Source organism: Anolis sagrei, chromosome X (assembly GCF_037176765.1).
Source record: "Anolis sagrei isolate rAnoSag1 chromosome X, rAnoSag1.mat, whole genome shotgun sequence".
NCBI classification, from domain to species: domain Eukaryota; kingdom Metazoa; phylum Chordata; class Lepidosauria; order Squamata; family Dactyloidae; genus Anolis; species Anolis sagrei.
In genome coordinates this window covers 103362919-103383990 of record NC_090034.1, presented here as the reverse complement: position 1 = coordinate 103383990, position 21072 = coordinate 103362919, and the positions used below count along the sequence as shown (strand labels likewise).

The 21072-nt window shown below is 43.4% G+C and overlaps 1 protein-coding gene across 1 annotated transcript in view; it reads right to left on the bottom strand.

Annotated features, from left to right (window-relative positions):
- The window catches only part of LOC132781617 (neuronal PAS domain-containing protein 3), a 100243-nt gene that overhangs the window by 54734 nt on the left and 24437 nt on the right, over window positions 1–21072 (bottom strand). The window lies entirely within an intron of this gene.

The following is a 21072-nucleotide window of genomic DNA, read 5'->3' as shown; positions in this document are numbered from 1 at the left end:
GATAGATAGATAGATAGATAGATAGATAGATAGATAGACAGACAGACAGACAGACAGATAGGATAAAGGATAGACAGATTGATAGATGGGATAAGATAAGATAAGATAAGAGGATAGATAGGATAGATAGATAGATAGATAGATAGATAGATAGATAGATAGATAGGAGAGATAGATAGATAGATAGATAGATAGATAGATAGATAGACAGAGGATAGATAGATGATAGATAGATAGATAGATAGATAGATAAGAAAGTAAGATAGATAGACAGGACAGACACAGAGAGAGATACAGATAGGATAATTGTATAGATAAGATAGACAGATAGAAAGATAGATAGATAGATAGATAGATAGATAGATAGATAGATAGATAAGAAAGAAAGATAGCTATAATAGACAGATGGATAGATAAGATAGATAGATAGATAGATAGATAAGGAAGATACCATAGATAGATAGATAGATAGATAGATAGATAGATAAGATAGAGATATATAGATAAATAGATACATAGATAAGAAAGAAAGATAGGATAGACAGATGGATAGATAAGATAGATAGATAGATAGATAGATAGATAAGATAGATAGATAGATAGATAGATAGATAGATAGATAGATAAGACAGATAGATAGAAATAGACAGACAGATAGGATAAGTGGATAGATAAGATAGATAGATAGATAGATAGATAGATAGATAAAGATAGGATAGATAGATGGATAGATAAGATAGAGATAGATAGATAGATAGATAGATAGATAAGAAAGATAGGATAGATTGATAGATAAGATAGCGACAGATAGATAGATTGACAGACAGACAGATGGATAGATAAGATTAGATAGATAGATAGATAGATAGATAGATAGATAGATAGATAGATAGATATTGGATAGATAAGATAGAGATAGATATATAGAAAAAATAGATAGATAGATAGATAGATAGATAGATAAGATAGGATAGACAGATTGATTGATAGATAAGATAGAGATAGATAGATAGATAGATAGATAGATAGGGTTAGGATAGATAGATGGATAGATAAGATAGAGATAGATAGATAGATAGATAGATGGACAGATAAGAGAGATATAGATGGATAAGAAAGATAGGATAGACGGATAGATAAGATGGATAAGAAAGATAGGATAGATAGATGGATAGATGAGATAGAGATAGATAAATAGATACATAGATAGACAGACAGATAGGATAAGTAGATAGAGATAGATAGATAGATAGATAGATAGATAGATAGATAGATAGGAAAGATAAGACAGATAGACAGATAAGATAAGTAGATAAATAAGATAGATAAATGATAGATAGCTAATGAAGATAGGTCAGACAGATGGATAAATAAGATAGATAGATAGATAGATAGATAGATAGATAGATAGATAGATAGATAAATAGATAGGATAGATAGATAGCCCCCTAGATGGATAAGATAGAGGATAGATAGATAAGATAGATACGACAGAGGATAGACAGACAGATAGACAGAGGACGGATAGATAAGACAGAGAGAATAGATCGATAGACCGATAGATAAGATAGAGAATAGGCAGACTGATTGATAGATAAGATAGAGGATAGATAGATAGATAGATAGATAGATAGATAGATAGATAGATAGATAGATAGATAGATAGATAGATTAATTAGATAGAAAGATATGGAAGATATAGATAGAGATGGACAGGTAAGATAGGTAGATAGGTAGGTAGGCAGATAGGATGGAGAAGACAGATGATACATCTTGCCGTATCTGCAATGTAGATGCACTCATGGAAGGGGCAATGAAGTCCAATGGTTAGAGACAAGGGAGCAAAAACACCATTGCAGAACTGGGGGGAGTCCATGATGATGGTGGTGGAGGTGGTGGTGATGATGATGATGATGGAATCATTGTGTTGCAACTCTGTAATAGTGCAAAAGGGCTCCAAGGCAAGCAATTAACCTTAGATGTTGTGTCTTGGAGACTCCACGTTATGTGGATTTCAACGTTAAAACAACCAAAATTAGAAGTTCTATCTTCTAATGAGCCGACGGCCCTCCAGGTGTTTGGACTTCAACTCCCACAATTCCTAACAGCCTACCGGCTGTTAGGAATTGTGAGAGTTGAAGTCCAAAACACCTGGAGGGCCCAAGTTTGTCCATGGCTGGTCTAGACACTAGGAATCGCATTGGCTTTTGTCGTTGCTGCATCTCGCCGTCGGCTCACGTTCGGACTGGATGGCACATACCAGAGAAGAAGTCTTCCTTCCACAGCTCAATTTCAAGCCAAAATATAATATATTTTTTTCCATTTCCCCCTTCTTTTTCTTTCTTTCGGAGAGCACTCAAAGAAAGGAAAACGGCGGTGGCACCCGGCAGCTTTGGAGATGGCATTTATCCTGCCTGTCTCCGCTATCTCTCCAAATTTACTCGTAACTAACAAACAGAGCACTCCCTTGACAGACACACCGAACAATACCCGCGCGGCTAATTGCGGCAATTTGCTCTGTCATTTTCTTTAATTCCTTCATTTCTCCTCTCTGGAAATAACCCCACAGGTCAGACAGAATGCTCCTATAATTAAAAGCATTTAACGTTAAGAATTTAGAAAGCTGGGGAAGGGAAAAGGTACCGGGTTCGGGAAGAGGGGGAAGTTTGCCACTTGCCAGCTTTGAAAGCCACAAAGCATGTTCGTGATAAGGTATTTCGAGACACACAACACAAGCACCCTAAAACGACGTTTCTCAACGTAGGGGTCGGGAGGGGGTGTCAGATGGGTCTCCAAAGATCATCAGGAAACACAGTATTGGTTATGGGGGTTCTGTGTGCCAAATTTGGTCCAATTCCATCATTGGTGGAGTTCAGAAAGCTCTTTGATTGTAGGTGAACTATAAATCCCAGCAACTAAAACTCCCAAATGGCAAGGTCTGTTTTCCTCAAACTCCACCAGTGTTCACATTTGTGCATATTGAGTGTCCAAGCCAAGTTTGGTCCCAATCCATCACAGTATTCTCTGGATGTAGGTGAACTACAATTCCCAAACTCAAAGTCAACGCCCACCAAACCCTTCCAGTATTTTCTGTTGGTCATGGGAGTTCTGTGTGCCAAGTTTGGCCCAATTCCATCATTGGTGGCATTCAGAATGCTCTTCAGAAGTCAATGCGACTTAAGCAACATATGCGGCAGGTACTGGCTTGTTCAGTAGACTCTCCTCTACAGTTCCATTTCGGCAGGAAGCCTTAGCATTGAACAGTTGTGTTGTTAATGTGTGAAGTATGGAACCCTGTGCAGACGGCCAGTCAATGCGACTTAAGCAACATGCAGTCATTGAATTCTTGAGAGCAGAAGGTGTCACCCCAAAGGAGATTCATCAGAGAATGCAAGCTGTTTATTGTGATTGTGTGGATGTGAGTATTGTGCGTCCTTGGGTGAGTAAGTTTAAAGGTGTTGAGGTGGGAACATCTGACTTGCGTGACAAACAAAGAGTTGGACGTCCTGTGACAGCAACCATCGAGTTTCACAAGCAAAACGTTGACAGCTTGATTTAGGACGATTGTTATATCACTCGAGAAATTTCAAGCATAATCAGCATTTCGCAAGAACGTGTGGGTCACATTATTGCTTGGCTTGGCTGTCAGAAGATCTGTGCATGATGAGTACCCAGGATGAGGGAACTGTGAGAAGCTGGTTGCAGAAACAGATTCAGGACGATTGTTGCATCACTCGGAGAGAAATTTCAAGCATAATCGGCATTTCACAAGAACGTGTGGGTCACATTATTGCTTGACTTTACTATCGGAAGATCTGTGCACGATGGGTACCCAGGATGAGAGAACTGTGAGATGTTGGTTGCAGAAACAGATTCAGGACAATTGTCGCATTACTCGGAGAGAAATTTCAAGCATAATTGGCATTTCACAAGAACGTGTGGGTCACATTATTGCTTGGCTTTACTATCGGAAGATCTGTGCATGATGGGTACCCAGGATGAGAGAACTGTGAAAAGCTGGTTGCGGAAACAGATTCAGGACAATTGTCGCATCACTCAGAGAGAAATTTCAAGCAGAATCAGCATTTCGCAAGAACGTGTGGGTCACATCATTGCTTGGCTTTACTATCGGAAGATCTGTGCACGATGGGTACTCAGGATGAGAGAACTGTGAGAAGCTGGTTGCGGAAACAGATTCAGGACAATTGTCACATTACTCGGAGAGAAATTTCAAGCATAATCGGCATTTCACAAGAACGTGTGGGTCACATTATTGCTTGGCTTGGCTGTCAGAAGATCTGTGCACGATGGGTACCCAGGATGAGAGCACTGTGAGAAGCTGGTTGCGGAAACAGATTCAGGACGATTGTTGCATCACTCGGAGAGAAATTTCAAGCAGAATCGGCATTTCACAAGAACGCGTGGGTCACATTATTGCTTGGCTTTACTATTGGAAGATCTGTACACGATGGGTACCCAGGATGAGAGAACTGTGGGATGCTGGTTGCAGAAACAGAATGTCGACTTAGTCCGTGACAGCTTCAGAAAAGTTGTTCATCGTTGGCAGAAATGTATCCAATTGTCTGGTGATTATGTGGGAAAGTGAATAGTGGTAGTTGAAGAGCATATTCTAAGTATTATTTCTGTGTTTGATTTATTAAAATATTCCTATTTAAACAAGTAACGAAGGTGGAGGCATTACTTTTCATTCAACCCTCGTATCTAGTTGGGTTTGCAATATTGCATTCCTTCCATACACTTTCTTTATTAGCATCTCCAAAATGGGAATCGTAGGGATCTTATACATGTATACCTATAGATAGATTTCCTTCTGTTGGTGGTAGTGATATTAGTGTGCATGTTGCAATCGATGTTGTTTTGGAACCAAAGAGAGAGAGTCCTTCCACAGGGAGGGGATTTTCTTCGTTTGCAGCTTTGATTTCTCTCCTTTCCTGCCTCTTACCGATTCCAAGCAGAATCCTACCCAACGCCCCAAAGATAAATGAGCCTTGCCTCCCAAACTCTCCTCTCGAACGCACGCACGCCGCTAGAATATTGTTGCAGGGCTACGCAAACACCCGCTTGCTTTAAATGCAGATTGGCATTGCGTCGAACACGCTGTCGATTTCCACCCGTTGCTTGCTGTCATTTAGAGCTCTTGCTGTCTACCTACGTGCGTTGGTTTCTGTTGTTGTTAAGGTTCTGCGTCAAAAGGAGGCGGGGGGGGGGGGACCCACTAAAAAATGTTTTGCAACCCATTTAGCACATTTTGTGTCTTTCCTAATTTGGCTTTCCTGATATTCCTCAGCCAAACGTGTCCAGAGAAATGAGGCCAAAGGCTACAAACGGTGAGACTCCTGTATTAGTTGAACATGAGCCAAGAGTGTGATGCAGCAGCTCAAAAAGCCAATGCGATTCTAGGCTGCGTCAACAGAGTATGGTGTCTCTGGAGATTTGTACACAATTGAGCCATAGATTCAAATGGATTCAAATGCCAGGAAGAAATTCCTTCATGGAATATACTTCCACGAAGTCCGTCAGACTCTTCTTCTCTTGGATGGCCATCTGTCAGGAGGGCTTTGATTGTGTCTTCCTACCTGGCAGGAGGAGGTTGGATTGGATGACCTTTGGGGATTTCCTCTAGTGGAACAACACTCAAAAAACAGGGGAATTCCAGACAAGAAATAATCAGGGCCAGCTAATCACCTCCCAACAAAGGATTCCCCAAGACAGGATGCAGCCAGATACACACATGTACACACATATATATGCATACATACACACATATATACATACAAATACACACACACATATACATACACACATATAAAATACATGCATACACCCACATACACACACACATTTGTACACTCACGTACGCACACACATACATATACATATATGCATACAAGTGGAATGTGGACCACCTGGTTTTGAGGGAATAGTACATGAGAGAGAGGATAGGATAGGTAAATAGATTAGATAAGATAGATAGATAGAAAGATAGATAGATAGATAGGATAGATAGGATAGATAGATAGATAGATAGATAGAGAGAGAGAGAGATAGGATAGATCGAAAGATAGAGAAGAAATAGTTAGGATACATAGATGGATAGATAAGATAGAGATAGAGATAGAGATAGAGATAGAGACAGAGAGAGAGAGAGAGAGGATAGGATAGGTGAATAGATAGATAGATAGATAGATAGATAGATAGATAGATAGATAGATAGATAGGATAGATAGGATTGATAGATAGGATAGAGAGAGAGAGATAGGATATATAGATAGGATAGGTAGAATAGATAGATAGATAGATAGGATAGACAGATAGAGAGAGAGAGAGAGAGAGGATATATAGATAGGATAGATAGAATAGGTAGATAGATAGATAGATAGATAGATAGGATAGATAGATAGATAGAAAGATAGAAAGATAGATAAGAAATAAAGTTAGAATACATAGATGGATAGATAAGAGAGAGAGGGGGGATAGGATAGGTGAATAGATAGATAGATAGATAGATAGATAGATAGATAGATAGATAGATAGATAGATAGATAGAGATAAGATAGATGGTTAGATTAGATAGATAAGGATAGGATAGGATAGATGGACAGATAAGAAAGAAAGAAAGAAAGAAAGAAAGAAAGAAAGCTGGATAGATAGAAAGACAGATAAGAAATACAGTTAGGATACTTAGAGAGATAGATTAGAAAGAGAGAGAGAGAGAGAGACATAGGATAGGAGGATAGATGAGATAGATAGATAGATAGATAGATAGATAGATAGATAGATAGATAGATAGATAGATAGATAGATAGATAGATAGATAGCAGAGACTGGATGGCCGTCTGTTGGGGTAGCTCTAATTGTGTCCTCCAGCATGGTACAGTGGGGTTGGACTAGGTGGTCCCTGGGGGATCTCTTCCAACTCTAGGATTCTATATATCCTTAAACATCTCTTGGGAACTTCACAATCTATGTACAGCAAAAAGTAGAGAAGTTGGGACTGGGTTGGACCCGGTGCCGAAAATGAATGCAAAGCGTGGAGGGGGTTAACGTCAAAATCTGGCGGGATTATGGGGAGTCGCGAAAAGAGCAAATTGTCCAGCGCTGGAGCCAATCACCCCATTCTTTTCCCGCAAGTGTATAATTACGGGGGAGAATAAAGCCGGCCGAATTGCGGCGGATTACGGCGGCGCAGCTGCGAGGTGGTGCCTTTTGCGGAGAGTGATGCAACGGCAGAACGAGCCGCAGCTGAATGCCAAAAGAGCAGCCGGTCCCTCCGCTCCTTGCCGGCAAAGTTAAGAGCAGCGGGGAAAAGGACTTGAAATTCAGAAGGAACGCAGAACAAAAGGCGTGCGGGCCATAAAAGTCAATGCCATCTAATTTTGCATCTGCAATCAGTTACTTGGACACACCAGGTTTGTTGTTCCAAGGATAAGTTCCAAACACTTAGCCTTCGCCCTTCAGTACTGACATCTGTTGAGGGGTTACGAAGGTGGAGGTATTACTTTTCATTCAACCCTCGTAGTTCTTGGCGGTGGGTCTGTAGGTGACTGTGGAGCCCTATTCTTGACCCACATTGTCTCCCACAGTGAAGACATCAGTTTCCAGATGGAAGGAGGTCCTGGTCAGAGTTGGCTTGACGCACCTTCCTCTTGGCACGTTTCTCCCTTTCACCCTCCATTTGTGCCTCTTCAAATTCTGCAGCACTGCTGGTCACAGCTGACATCCAGCTGGAGCGCTCAAGGGCCAGGGCTTCCCAGTTCTCGGTGTCTATGCCAGAGTTTCTAACGTTGGCTTTGAGCTCATCTTTAAATCTCTTTTCCTGTCCACCAACATTCCGTTTTCCGTTCTTGAGTTTGGAGTAGAGTAACTGCTTTGGGCATTCGGACAACGTGGCCGGTCCAGCGGAGTTGATGGCGGAGTAGCATTGCTTCAATGCTGGTAGTCTTGCTTCTTCCAGCACGCTGACTCTGTCTGCTTGTCTTCCCAAGAGATTTGCAGGATTTTTCGGAGGCAGCACTGATGGAATTGTTTCAGGAGTTGCACGTGACGTCTGTAGACAGTCCATGTTTAGCAAGGTTTGGAGGACAATAGCTTTATAAACAATCCCCTTGGTCTCCCTATGGATGTCCCGGTCTTCAAACACTCTCTGCTTCATTTGGAAAAATGCTGCACTCACAGAGCTCAGGTGGAGTTGTATTTGGGTGTCAATGTTGACATCTGTAGACAGTCCACGTTTTGCAGGCATATAGCAGGGTTGGGAGGACAATGGCTTTATAAACAAGCCCCTTGGTCTCCCTACGGAGGTCCCGGTCCTCAAACACTCTCTGATTCATTTGGAAAAATGCTGCACTCGCAGAGCTCAGGTGGTGTTGTATTTGGGTGTCGATGTTGACATCTGTAGACAGTCCACGTTTTGCAGGCATATAGCAGGGTTGGGAGGACAATGGCTTTATAAACAAGTCTCTTAGTCTTCCTACGGATGTCCTGGTCCTCAAACACTCTCTGCTTCATTTGGAAAAATGCTGCACTCGCAGAGCTCAGGTGGTGTTGTATTTGGGTGTCAATGTTGACATCTGTAGACAGTCCACGTTTCGCAGGCGTATAGCAGGGTTGGGAGGACAATGGCTTTATAAACAAGACCCTTGGTCTCATTTCGGATGTCCCGGTCCTCAAACACTCTCTGCTTCATTCAGAAAAATGCTGCACTCGCAGAGCTCAGGCGGTGTTGTATTTCAGTGTCAATGTTTATTTTTGTGGAGATGTGGTTGCCAAGGTAGTGGAAGGGGTCAAAGTTTTCTAATGTTGCACCATTGATCTGTATTTCTGGCATTGGAGAGGAACTGGCCGGTGACTCCTGGAAGAGCACTTTGGTTTCTCGATGTTCAATGACAGGCCAAGCTTCTCGTCTGCTTCTGCAAAGGTGTTCAGAGTGGCTTGTAGGTCTTCTGAGCGCGCACAGACAACATTGTCATTTGGCAGAGAAGACTATAAAAGTATTGTCGAAGGCTTTCATGGCTGGAATCACTGGGTTGTTGTAGGTTTTTCAACCTATATGGCCATGTTCTAGAAGCATTCTCTCCTGACGTTTCGCCTGCATCTATGGCAAGCATCCTCAGAGGTTGGACTTCAACTCCCACAATTCCTAACAGCCTACCGGCTGTTAGGAATTGTGGGAGTTGCAGTCCAACCTCTGAGGATGCTTGCCATAGATGCAGGCGAAACGTCAGGAGAGAATGCTTCTAGAACATGGCCATATAGCCCAAAAAAACTACAAGAACCCAGACTACAAAGGACTTGCAAAGCTACAACTCCTGAGATTCCAAAGTCTGTTTGGAACGCTACAGCCAAGAAATGGAATCGGAAGACTTAGAAACTGGAAGGCAACCGTAAAGGAACGAGATAGAAATCTTCCAATGTAAAGACTTATTCATTCCATACCATCCGTTTCCGATTTCCATTTATAGGGACGAAAGTTGGACGGGAAAGACAGCTGACAGGAGAAAATCAACTCATTTGAAATGCGGTAAATGGCGAGGAATGCTGATGGGCGGCCAGAAATAAACCGGTCTCAGAGCAAATCAAGCTCGAGTTTTTAAGACGAAGCCGATCGTGAGAATCCTTAGAATAGGTGGACATCTTCAGGTAATGGGTTGCTGTGAGTTTTCCGGGCTGTCTGGCCATGTTCCAGAAGCATTCTCTCCTGACGTTTCTCCCCCATCTATGGCAGGCATCCTCAGAGGTTGTGATAATAATAATAATAATAATAATAATAATAATAATATAGGACTTGTTTTCTGGGCTGTCTGGCCATGTTCCAGAAGCATTCTCTCCTGACGTTTCTCCCCCATCTATGGCAGGCATCCTCAGAGGTTGTGATAATAATAATAATAATAATAATAATAATAATAATAATAATATAGGACTTGTTTTCTGGGCTGTCTGGACATGTTCCAGAAGCATTCTCTCCTGACGTTTCTCCCACATCTATGGCAGGCATCCTCAGAGGTGGTTGTTGTTGTTGTTGTTGTTGTTGTTATTATTATTATTATTATTGGACTTGTTTGTGTACAGAGCTTTGTGAGATTAATACCTCCCCAATGTGTGTTGTCGAAGGCTTTCGTGGTTGGAATCACTGGGTTGCTGTGAGTTTTCTGGGCTGTGTTCCAGAAGCATTCTCTCCTGACATTTCACCCACATCTAAGGCAGGCATCCTCAGAGGTTGAGAGGTCTGTTGGAAACCTCCCAACCAAGGAAGCAACCAGACTTTGAAGCTGCAAGGCTACTTAATGATAATGCACTTTATTTATTTATTTCAGAGGTTGAGAGGTCTGCTGGAAACCTCCCAACCAAGGATTCCCCCAGGCAGGAAGCAGCCAGACTTTGAAGCTGCAAGGATACTTAATGCTAATGTAATTTATGTATTTATTTCAGAGGTTGAGAGGTCTGCTGGAAACCTCCCAACCAAGGATTCCCCCAGGCAGGAAGCAGCCAGACTTTGAAGCTGCAAGGATACTTAATGCTAATGTAATTTATGTATTTATTTCAGAGGTTGAGAGGTCTGCTGGAAACCTCCCAACCAAGGATTCCCCCAGGCAGGAAGCAGCCAGAATTTGAAGCAGCAAGGCTACTTAATGCTTATGTAATTTATGTATTTATTTCAGAGGTTGAGAGGTCTGCTGGAAACCTCCCAACCAAGGATTCCCCCAGGCAGGAAGCAGCCAGACTTTGAAGCTGCAAGGCTACTTAACGCTAATGTAATTTATGTATTTATTTCAGAGGTTGAGAGGTCTGCTGGAAACCTCCCAACCAAGGATTCTCCCAGGCAGGAAGCAGCCAGACTTTGCAGCTGCAAGGCTACTCAATGCTAATCAATAATAATGTACTTTATTTATTTATTTCAGAGGTTGAGAGGTGTGTTGGAAACTAGGCAAGTGGCATTTATAGATCTGTGGAATGATGTCCAGGTTGGGAGAAAGAATTCTTGTCTGTTGGAGGCAAGTGTGAATGTTGCAATTGGCCACCTTGATTAGCATTGAATGGCCTTGCAACTTCAAAGCCTGGCTGCTTCCTAACACTTCCCAACCAAGGATTCCCCCAGGCAAGAAGCAGCCAGACTTTGGAGCTGCAAGGCTACTCAATGCTAATCAATAATAATGTGCTTTATTTATAATCAAGTCGCACTCTCTCCGCCCCGGAGGAAAAAAGTGGCAAAAAACACTTATGAACACATCCTCACAAGGAAACTGGATAATCTTTGGGGGTCTCTTCTACATCTAGTTGAAAACACACTGCCTTGGAATCCAATGGATTCTCCTTCTCTGGAGGTTATTAAGCAGATACGGGATGGACATTTGTCAGGAGGGCTTTGATTGTGTTTTCCTGCATTGCAGAACAGGGTTAGACTGAATGGTCTTTGGGGGTCTCTTCTACATCTAGTTGAAAACACACTGCCTTGGAATCCAATGGATTCTCCTTCTTTAGACATTTTAAGAAGAGACTGGATGGCCCTCTGTCAGGAGGGCTTTGATTGTGATTTCCTGCATTGCAGACTAGGATTAGACTGGAGGTCTTGGGGGGGGTCTCTTCTACATTGAGTTGAAAACACACTGCCTTGGAATCCAATGGATTCTCCTCTGGAGTTTTTAAGCAGAGACTGGATGGCCCTCTGTCAGGAGGGCTTTGGTTGTGTTTTCCTGCATTGCAGAATACGGTTGGACTGGATGGTCTGTGGGGGTTTCTTCTACATTGAGTTGAAAACACAGTGCCTTGGAATCCAATGGATTCTCTTTCTCTGGAGGTTTTAAGTAGAGGCTGGATTGACATCTGTCAGGAGGGCTTTGATTGTGTTTTCCTGCATTGCAGAATACGGTTGGACTGGATGGTCTTTGGGGGTCTCTTCTACATCTAATTGAAAACACATTACCTTGCATTCCAATGGAATATTCTTCTCTAGAGGTTTTAAGCAGAGATAGGGTGGACATCTGTCAAGATTTAAGGAGAGGCTAGATGGCCCTCTGTTAGCAGGGCTTTGATTGTGTTTTCTTGCATTGCAGAATACGGTTGGACTGGATGGTCTGTGGGGGTCTCTTCTACATGTAATTGAAAACACACTGCCTTGGAATCCAATGGATACTCCTTCTCTGGAGGTTATTAAGCAGAGATGGAATGGACATCTGTCAGGAGGGCTTTGATTGTGTTTTCCTCCATTGCAGAATAGGGTTGGACTGGATGGTCTTCGGGGGTCTCTTCTAAATCAAGTTGAAAACACACTGCTTTGGAATCCAATGGCTTCTCCTTCTCTGGGGGTTTTAAGCAGAGATGAGATGGACATCTGTCAGGAGGGCTTTGATTGTGTTTTCCTGCATTGCAGAATAGGGTTGCACTGGATGGTCTTGGGGGGGGGGGGTCTCTTCTACATCTAGTTGAAAAAAAACACTGCCTTGGAATCTAATAGATTCGCCTTCTCTGGAGGTTATTAAGCAGAGATGGGATGGACATCTGTCAGGAAGGCTTTGATTGTGTTTTCCTGCATTGCAGAATAGGGTTAGACTGGATGGTCTTTGGGGGTTTATTCTACATCGAATTGAAAACACACTACCTTGGAATTCAATGGGATTTCCTTCTCCGGAGGTTATTAAGCAGAGGCTAGATGGCCCTCTGTCAGGAGGGCTTTGATTGTGTTTTTCTGCATTGCAGAATAGGACTGGATGGTCTTTGGGGTTCTCTTCTACATCTAGTTGGAATCCAATGGGATTTCCTCCTCTGGAGGTTATTAAGCAGAGATGGGATGGACATCTGTCAGGAGGGCTTTGATTGTGTTTTCCTGCATTGCAGAATAGGGTTGGACTGGATGGTCTTTGGGGGGGTCTCTTCTACATCTAGTTGAAAACACACTGCCTTGGAATCCTATGGATTCTCCTTCTCTGGAGATTATTAAGCAGAGGCGGGATGGCCCTCTGCCAGGAGGGCTTTGATTGTGTCTTCCTGCCTAACTCCTTCCCATTCGTGCTATCTTTCTCTGTCGTTCTGCATCTCCTTGAACCTTCCTTGACGGGTTTCTCCCTTTCTCTTGCCATTCCCAGCTTTGCAAGCCAGACGCATCCCAATTCCATCCGATCGCAATGTCAAATTAACAATGCAAGAACGGAAGAAGGAACAAAGGGGTCTCCCAGCATCTTGCCAAACACATTGCATTATTAGCTTGAGTGGCCGGCATGAAAGGGCTCCCTGGACGGAGGCCAAAATGTGGGTGATTCACCTTTAGAGAGGGGGAAATAATCCAGACAACATACTTCGCCGCACCCTTTGCTTTCTCATTCTGAGGAGTTACGACTCTTTGGAAAAGGAAGAAGGACTCAAGGAGGGCAGAAGACGAAAGCCAGGTGTGCCAGGTGGACTTTTCTTGGTGGTCCTCAATTCCTGATTGTGCTGTGGCACGCTGAGCCTGTGCATCAGACTGTAGACAAGACATAAATTCCGTGTGCCCAATGGGACGCCGGGGCTGCCTCAGATTAAAGGCCCTTGGATTTCCTTAAAACAGAGTCTTTAGATCAGCGGTTCTCAACCTGGGGGTCGCGACCCTCAGGGGGGTCATTGAGCCATTTCCGGAGGGTCGCGAAGCTGCCTTGGTTGGCTCCGCCCCCTCCAAAATGGCTGCCGACCCTTGCCTTTTGGGCAAGGGAGGGCTGCCCATCTCCCCCCCCCCCCGCCTTTCCGAATTTTATGGTTGGGGGTCACCACAATGTGAGGCGCTGTATTAAGGGGTCGCGGCATTAGGAAGGTTGAGAACCACTGCTTTAGATTGCTTAAAGGTTCAACAAAGTTCTTTATTAATGAAAACAAACAGGTACTTTAAAGCTTTCTTAACAGTCTATTGGCTCTCTCTCAATCTTGTCCACAGGGAACAGGCACTATCTTCATAAACTGTATTTTACCTAATAGGGAAATCCTTAACTTGGCAGTCTGTACTTGCCTCTGTTGGCGTGGAGCCCCTGCACCCGGTACCAACTGCGCCTGGCTTCTGCAAGTGACCCTTACCAAGCAGAGCTTTGTAGACTTCCAGGGGAAAGGAAGGAGTTCAGATTTCAGTGATGGCTGGATTAAATCCTTCAGCAAAGGAACTGTAGGGCTGTATAACCCGGCCAAGCTGTGGGTTGTATATCTCCCCAGCCAAGCTGTGGGTTATATATCTCCCCGGCCAAGCCGTAGAAGACGAAGCTTTCTACAGGAGTTCCTGGTTTTATGTCCTGCATGAAAGGCTTCTTTGTGTGGACTGAACCCAAACTGGCTCCTATTCCCTCCAAAACCCAAAAAGGGGGCGGGACCAGGGAACCTAACGGTAATTGACAGGTGGCTTGCCCTATGATTGCAGCCAAAAGAAGTTACCTATCTGCAGAGTCCCTGAAACTTAGGATTACAACAAACATTCAATGCAAAGCACACAAAATTGGAGTTCCTGGTACAGCTGTACCTGCACACTGATCTTCAAGCGCAGCCCCATGCAAACAATAATGTAATTCTTCTGGCTTTGTTGTGTGTCTTTATGACTTACTAGCCATCCCCTGCCATGTGTTGCTGTGGCTCACTCTGTGTATATATGTATTGTGTGCGTATATATGTGCGTGTATATTTGTGTATATGTGTATATATGTGGTTTTGTGCATGCGTTGTATTTTTTGTTTTTGGCTTTTTGAGTCCCTTCTGCTGTGTTTTTCAGTGTTTTTATGAGTGATGGTCACTCGTTGGCCTGAGAGATGTCTTGTGTCCAAATTTGGTGTCCATTCGTCCAGTGGTCTTTGAGTTATGCTAATCCCACAAACGAACATTACATTTTTATTTATATAGATTACTAGATGTATTCCCACATGTTGCTGTGGCCAAACTTCCATCCTTTCTTTCTCTCATTCCTTCCTTCCCTCTTTCCTTCCTTCCCTACTTCCTTCCTTTCCTCTTTCTTTCCTTCTTTCCTTCCTCCCTTCCCTCTTTCTTTCCTTCCTTCCTTCCCTCCCTCTTTCCCTTTTTCCTTCCTCCCTTCCCTCTTTCTTTCCTTCCTTCCTTCCCTCCCTCTTTCCCTTTTTCCTTCCTTCTTCCCTTCCCTCTTTCTTTCCTTCCTTCCTTCCCTCCCTCTTTCCCTTTTTCCTTCCTCCCTTCCCTCTTTCTTTCCTTCCTTCCTTCCCTCCCTCTTTCCCTTTTTCCTTCCTCCCTTCCCTCTTTCTTTCCTTCCTTCCTTCCCTCCCTCTTTCCCTTTTTCCTTCCTCCCTTCCCTCTTTCTTTCCTTCCTTCCTTCCCTCCCTCTTTCCCTTTTTCCTTCCTCCCTTCCCTCTTTCTTTCCTTCCTTCCTTCCCTCCCTCTTTCCCTTTTTCCTTCCTTCTTCCCTTCCCTCTTTCTTTCCTTCCTTCCTTCCCTCCCTCTTTCCCTTTTTCCTTCCTCCCTTCCCTCTTTCTTTCCTTCCTTCCTTCCCTCCCTCTTTCCCTTTTTCCTTCCTCCCTTCCCTCTTTCTTTCCTTCCTTCCTTCCCTCCCTCTTTCCCTTTTTCCTTCCTCCCTTCCCTCTTTCTTTCCTTCCTTCCTTCCCTCCCTCTTTCCCTTTTTCCTTCCTCCCTTCCCTCTTTCTTTCCTTCCTTCCTTCCCTCCCTCTTTCCCTTTTTCCTTCCTCCCTTCCCTCTTTCTTTCCTTCCTTCCTTCCCTCCCTCTTTCCCTTTTTCCTTCCTCCCTTCCCTCTTTCTTTCCTTCCTTCCTTCCCTCCCTCTTTCCCTTTTTCCTTCCTCCCTTCCCTCTTTCTTTCCTTCCTTCCTTCTTTCCTTCCTTCCTTCCCTCTTTCCTTCCTTCCTTCCTTCCTTCCTTCCTTCCTTCCTTCCTTCCCTCTTTCCTTCCTTGAACTTCTAACCCCCTTCTGCCAAGCAGGTGGACACAATCAAAGCCCTCCTGACAGATAGCCATCCATCCTATATGCCGAGAAGGAGACTCCAAGGGAACATATAGTGAGTTTTTCCTAATGTTTAGGTGGAATCTCCTTCCTTTGCTCCATCGAGTCCACAATGGATGTTTAATAAACCGCCGGCTGATTAATCAACACGGTCGTAATATTATTAGTATTTTCCCCCTTGGCTCCAATGGAGGAGGGAGCCCGGGGTTGAGAACTTGCTGTCGGGCGTTTATAAAAGACGCTGCTAATTGCCGCTAATGCGATTGATTAGGAAATTGGCCCCAGGTTAAAGATGCTAATCAGTACAGGGAAATTCCTGGACAAGCGCCGCTTTGGGAGATGCGGAGGGGGAGAACCATGTGCCAGCCCAGAGAAGCAACTCCACAGCATAATTCCCAGAATCCCCTCATCAGCATTAGTAAGTTAGTCTTATGGGCTATGACTCCCAGAATGCCCTTGGCACCAAACAAAAGTTTCTATTTTGGACTACAACTCCCAGAATCCACTTGCCAGTGCCCAGGAATTTACTGCTTTGGACTATGACTCCCAGCATCCCCTAGCCATCACCCAGTAAGTTACTTTTTTGGACTACAAGACCCAGAATCCGCTCAAAGGCACCCAGAAAGTGACTTTGTATGGACTGCAACTCCCAGAATCCCCTCACCACTTTCCAAAAGTTACTTTGTTGGACTACAACTCCCACTAGACCCCAAAAGTCATTTTATGGACTATGACTCCCAACATTCTCTAGACATCACCCAGAAAATGATTTTAATGGACTACAACTCCCAGAATCCCCTCACCAAAACCAAGAAAGTTATTTTTATGGACTATGACTCCCAGCACCCTGCTAGTCCTCACCCAGAAAGTGATGGTTACGACTCCCAGAATCCCCTCACCATCATCTTAAAAGTTACTTTTTTGGACTACAACTCCTAGAATTCTCTCACCATCACTCAGAAAGTTACTTTTTTGGACTATGAATCCCAGAATTCTCTCACCATTATCCAAAAAGTGACTTTTTTGGACTACAACTCCCAGAAGCCACTCACCAGACCCAAAAAGTTGTTTTATGGACTGTGACTCCCGACATTCCCTAGACATCACCCAGAAAGTGACTTTTTGGATTACGACTCCCAGAATCCTCTCACCATCATCCAAAAACTTACTTTTTTTTACTACAACTCCCAGAATACTCTCACCATCATCCAAAAAGTTACTACAACTCCCAGAAGCCACTCACCAGACCCAAAAAGTTGTTTTATGGACTATGACTCCCAGCATTCCCTAGACATCACCCAGAAAGTTACTTTTTTGGACTATGACTCCCAGCATTCTCTCACCATCATCCAAAAAGTTACTTTTTTGGACTACAACTCCCAGAAGCCACTCACCAGACCCAAAAAGTTGTTTTATGGACTGTGACTCCCAGCATTCCCTAGACATCACCCAGAATTCTCTCACCATCATCCAAAAAGTGACGTTTTTGAACTACAACTCCCAGAATTCCCTAGCCATCACAGAGAAGATGACTTTTTTGAACGACGACTCCAAGCATCTTCTCACCAAGAGCCAGAAAGTGATTTTTTTCTTTTGGACGATGACTGCCAAAATCCTCTTGCCAGCACCTAGAAAGTGACTTTTTCGGACTACGAGTCCCATCATCTCTCCCTCCAAACGCTCTTCTATTTTTAAACTCGTTTGGAAGACACAGCTGCGGCCAAACAATGGCAGGAAAGCCCTTCCATGCTGTTTTGCACAAAGTTCTGGCTGCTGCGTTTTCCCTCCACCCCAAAGCTGGTCATTAATCTAATTCATTCCTTGCAGATTTTGGCTTTTGGGGGGGATCTAGGGAAAAGGAGGGGGGTTGTGTGTCCAAAAAGACCATCACAAAAGGGTCCCACCATCCCAGTGCTGGAATCTGCGGTTTGGGGGGGACCGCCGCTTGCTCCCCACCCTCGCCCAACAACAATAGGCAGATGTTTATCCCTATTTCGCGGCACATTCTCTCTCGTTATTCGGCTGATAATTACCCCGCGGGTAATGATAGTAATCAGAAATTGCTGCAAGCCTGTATTCTTCTGAGGCAGTTAATTTATTTAATTACACCCTTGGAAGCTGCATTATTTAAATGGTGATTTATTGCATGGCTAATCAATGCTATTTCATCTGGGTGCGGGGAGGGCGCATGTGTCGGAATGGGGCCGTTTCCGCCGGTCTCGAGAGCGTCCGAAGGGACACCGGGCGCAAGGAAAGACTTCCCAAAGAGAGAGGAAGGACTTGTGGCTTATGTGGCTTATGTGGGAGAAACACTGGGTCTGGATGCCAGTCAATGGTGGCTAATGCTTGCCCATCCCCACGCCTGGCAGGTATTATTATTATTATTATTATTATTATTATTATTATTATTATTAGAAACACAACAAGATGAGTCCACAGCAGACACTCTGCTGCCTGTGGAATTGGATCACATGTTGGACCCTTCCCAAGTGTCTACAATTATTATTATTATTATTATTATTATTATTATTATTATTATTATTATTAGAAACACAACAAGATGAGTCCACAGCAGACACTCTGCTGGCTGTTGTATTGGATCACACGTCGGACACTTCCCAAGTGTCTAGAGCAGTGTTTCTCAACCTTCCTAATGCTGCGACCCCTTAATACAGTTCCTCATGCTGTGGTGACCCCCAACCATAGAATTATTTTCATTGCTACTGGTGGGATTGAATTTGACATTTGGGATTTATAGTTCACCTACAATCAAAGAGCATTCTGAACTTTATCAGCAATGGAATTGAACCAAACCTGGCACACAGAACTCCCATGACTGACAGAAAATACTGGAAGGGTTTGGTGGGCATTGTCCTTGAGTTTGGGAATTGTAGTTTACCTACATCCAGAGAGCACTGTGGACTCAAACAATGATGGATCTGGACCAAACTATGCCCACATGTCAACACTGATGAAATTTGGGGAAAATAGACGATATGTGGGAATTGTAGTTGCTGGGATTTATAGTTCATCTACAATCAAAGAGCATTATGAACTCCACTAACAATGGAATTGAACCAAACTTGGCATATAGAGCTCCCATGCCCAACAGAAAATACTGGAAGGGTTTGGTGGGCATTGAACTTGAGGTTTGGAGTTGTAGTTCACCTACATCCTGAGAGCACTATGGACTCACACAATGATCAATCTGGACCAAACTTGCCATAAATACTCAACATGCCCAATGTGAATGAACACTGGTGGAGTATGGGGAAAATAGACCTTGGATTTGGGACATTTGGGATTTATAGTTCACCTACAATCAAAGAGCATTCTGAACTTTACCAGCAATGGAATTGAACCAAACCTGGCACACAGAGCTCCCATGCCCAACAGAAAATACTGGAAGGGTTTGGTGGGCATTGACCTTGAGGTTTGGAGTTGTAGTTCACCTACATCCAGAGAGCACTATGGACTCACACAATGATCAATCTGGACCAAACTTGCCATAAATACTCAACATGCCCAATGTGAATGAACACTGGTGGAGTATGGGGAAAATAGACCTTGGATTTGGGACATTTGGGATTTATAGTTCACCTACAATCAAAGAGCATTCTGAACTTTACCAGCAATGGAATTGAACCAAACTTGGCATATAGAGCTCCCATGCCCAACAGAAAATACTGGAAGGGTTTGGTGGGCATTGACCTTGAGGTTTGGAGTTGTAGTTCACCTACATCCTGAGAGCACTATGGATTCACACAATGATCGATCTGGACCAAACTTGCCATAAATACTCAACATGCCCATTGTGAATGAACACTGGTGGAGTATGGGGAAAATAGACCTTGGCATTTCAGAGTTTTAGTTGCTGGGATTTATAGTTCACCTACAATAAAAGATCATTCTGATCCCCACCAATGATAGAATTGGGCCAAACTTCCCACATGGTACCCCTATGACCAACAGAAAATACTATGTTTTTGGATGGCCTTTGGCGACCCCTCTGAAACCCCCTCATGACCCCCCCAGGGGTCCTGACCCCCAGGTTGAGAACCACTGGTCTAGAGTTATTATTATTATTATTATTATTATTATTATTTGAAACACAACAAGATGAGTCTACAGCAGACGCTCTGCTGGCTGTTGTATTGGATCACACGTTGGACACTTCCCAAGTGTCTAGAGTTGTTGTTGTTATTATTGTTGTTGTTGTTATTTGAAACACAACAAGATGACTCCACAGCAGACACTCTGCTGGCTGTTATATTGGATCACACGTCAGACTGGTCCCAAGTGTCTAGAGTTATTATTATCTAGAGTTATTATTATTATTATTATTATTATTATTATTTGAAACACCACAAGATGAGCCCACAGCAGACAATCTGCTGGCTGTTGAATTGGATCACACGTCGGACACTTCCCAAGTTGTTATTGTTGTTATTATTATTATTATTATTATTATTATTATTTGAAACACCACAAGATGAGCCCACAGAAGACAATCTGCTGGCTGTTGAATTGGATCACACATTGGACACTTCCCAAGTGCCTAGAGTTGTTGTTGTTATTATTATTATTATTATTATTATTATTATTATTATTATTATTTGAAACACAACAAGATGAGTCCACAGCAGACACTAGGGAGGTATATCTATACTGTAGAATGGATGCAATTTAGCATCACTCGAAGTGTCATGGCTCTTTGCTACAGAGCCCTGGGAATTGTAGTTGGCAAGATCCAAGGCAGATACAAGTTAAAGACCTTGTAAAAACAGGTTGGCGCATCTACACTTTAGAATGGATGCAGTTTGGTAACACTTGGAGTGTCATGTCTCTTTGCTACAGAACCCTGGGACTTGTAGTTTGGCAAGGCCCCAGGCAGATAAAAGTAAAGACCTTGTAAAAAATAGGCAGGTTCGTCTAGAGTGGTTTGGCACCACTTGAAGTGTCATGGTTCCATGCTACAGAGCCCTGGGAGTTGTAGTTTGGCGAGGCCCCAGGCAGATAAAGCTCAAAACTTTGTAAACATAGGTAGGTGTGTCTATACTGTAGAATGGATGCAGTTTGGCACCACTTGAAGTGTCATGTCTCTTTGCTACAGAGCCCTGGGAGTTGTAGT